Consider the following 2,791-nt stretch of genomic DNA (forward strand, 5'->3'; position numbering starts at 1 on the left):
AGAAGTTTTGTCAGAATCTGTCACTGGACTCACGACGTATAAGGTAGAAGTTTATTTATACGCTTTAACTAGTGACCTTGGATAAGGACAAGTGGAAGGCTCTTAAGAACACGGCAATGAATCTTCGGGGTCCATAAAATGCTACAATTGGCCGTTTCTTAAGAAAAGCTTATCTCCATGAGTGAGTGAGAGAGTGAGTGATGTAGTGCCGTTAAACTGAAAGTGAAAGAACCTATGTACAAACATGCCTGTGTAATGGACCACCCGTATAACATGTTTCACCCTAATCTTTTCAATGTTCAGTAGATATTAGTGAGTGTTTATATGACCTCTTTTTAACAGGCCATAAAAGGTGAATTTCATGTGTGTTATGAAACATGCCGTTTACTGAGTTTTACAAAAACGTTCAACGTGCTCACAAGGCTTGCAAACCATACCGAGTTCTAACAAAGTGGACCTATAGCTCGGGCGCTGGTACTTGCTGACAGACGAACATGACAGAAGCGACAGGCACTTCTCGAACTCTGTTGTAAAGGACGAAAAAATTGTCGGATCGCTCTGCGTCCTCGTATAAAAAAAAACGCTTCATGCTGGAACCCAACATTACAGAACCGGTGGATACAGAACCAACAAACTGTCGGTGTTATGACCAATTAGTGTAACAGATCAGTTGTACTGGTCAGAACCCAAAGCTGGCTGCCGCTTGCTAAATCCTGATATAAATAAACGTTTTTCACAAACACATGAAGGTCCTTGACAGACCACAGATGGACGGAACACAGCACATAGCTGAAATGGATGACGCAATTCGGCGGCAGAGCTGCCCCTGCGTCCCACACGAAGCGACTGCTCGGAGCTGGACTACGTTTGTATAGTACTGGGTGATGCACCTATTTCAGAATTACATTTGTGGATTCCATAGGGCACAGCCATTGAGAACGCAGCTTAATACTATAGTGGTTGAGGTTTAGTCCCCCCCCCCAGGAGAAATTATGTACGTCACTAGGTCACCTCCTTCCGAACGTTTCTTTGGTGGTGGAAACTCCTGCTTCATCTTTTGGACGTCCCGAATTAACATCTGTGCAATTAAGCAGAATTTTCATGGTTTTCCCAGTCCGAGCAGATAAATAATAGGTCTGCTTTCACAAAAGCAACGACCACTTCTCTTCACGTGCAGCATTTACCATTATTCTACGCTCTATAACGGATGTAGCTGAAAGTAATACGTTATTAAATAACCAGAGAATGTATCAGTCACGTTCTTTCTAATTCATTGCACTATCTTAAAGGGCCATTCGACTTTGTACAGTTGAAAAATCGATCTTAAAAAAAAGCAAATGTCAGTCTTCCTGTGTGTTTGAATTAGGCGACGCTTTTGTATGCTCCATAATTTTCCGTACTCTGCGCACACGTAGACGCTTTTGTCCATAGGCCTAAGGTTTCATTTCTGCATGGAACATAGGGTGGAGTTGTTTCCCATACTCGAATTCTTCGCCAAAAGACGGGTCGCTTTTCTTTATCTTGTTAATCATTTCATGAACTTGCATGCAAGAGGCGAGGTGAATCGCGCGTGAGAGTAAATACGAGGTGTGGTTTGAACGTTCCAGAAATGAGTTTGAAAGAAAGTTAAAACCAACTTGTCAGTTCGTTGTTGTTTCCCCGTCATAGTACTCGTAGTTCCAATTTGACAGCAGTACGCGAACCTATTCTAAGCATTTTATAGAACGTATCTTCTAATATAGCTCTTAGCGCGTCCCTTTCAGCAAAGTTTTTTGTAATTGAGACTGTAAATAAGCGTCATGGAGCCAAATGGACAGAGCAGGGAGGATGGTCTACCCGAAATATCTGTGTTTTGCGTCAGAAATTTCTTCATCGTTACCAGAGTCAGCGAGAGCTGGTGTGTTGCCTTAATGCAACTACCCACGTGTCCGGCGCTAATATTGATGGTTAAAATTTGACGGATATTTTGTTTACCCATCCGCAGTGTTTCTGTTGTCATTCTGATAGGATTGCTTAGATCGGCATGAAGAAGTTCCCTCACTTTCTATTTTCGTCATTTTTCGCTGTTGTCGGCCGGCACGACTGAGAATCATAATGAACATCTCTTCCTTCGGAAAATCACTTATGACACTGAGAAACTCGCCTCTTGAACTACGCGGATCCCCGTTAAGTTCTTCTAACAATTTGTAAGTTTCCGTGGCCCTTTAGTTTCACCAGAAATTTGAGATTAATGCGCCATTAAAAATTATCAGACATGTTTACACCTACAAGTATTATGTTTTTGGACATTATCCATCGTCCTGTCTACTTTAAAAAAAAAGTCCTTTTTTATTTTTCACAACAACATTTCGGAGACTGGATTCTGTCCCCGAGGGGACAGTCTCCGAAACGTTGTGTTTTGAAAAATAAACAGTACGGTTTTGTTTTTAGAAAATAGATAGGATAATGGATAATGCCCAAAAAACATAATACTTGTAGCAATGTACCATCGTCACAAACTTTTAGATCTTATGCTTACACCGTTGAAGTACAAAGCACTTTCATTTAATACTATGAGAGACAAAAAATTAGCAAGAACGCTGTACCACGCGAACAGTGGCGGCATGTATACTAACTAACACGTTTGAGATTGAACGTGACATCAGTGCTCCACTGCGGACATGGTATAGGAGCAGCATTGTGCAGCACAGGCGTGTAAGTTACAGAATTTGTTTCCCCCCCCACCTAACAGATTAGCCTATACTCAAGACCCCAGATTTCAATTCGAGAAGCGCTCGGTTGTAATCTGCGC

This window comes from Cryptotermes secundus, unplaced genomic scaffold, assembly GCF_002891405.2.
Source record: "Cryptotermes secundus unplaced genomic scaffold, Csec_1.0 scaffold3553, whole genome shotgun sequence".
In the NCBI taxonomy this organism is placed as follows: domain Eukaryota; kingdom Metazoa; phylum Arthropoda; class Insecta; order Blattodea; family Kalotermitidae; genus Cryptotermes; species Cryptotermes secundus.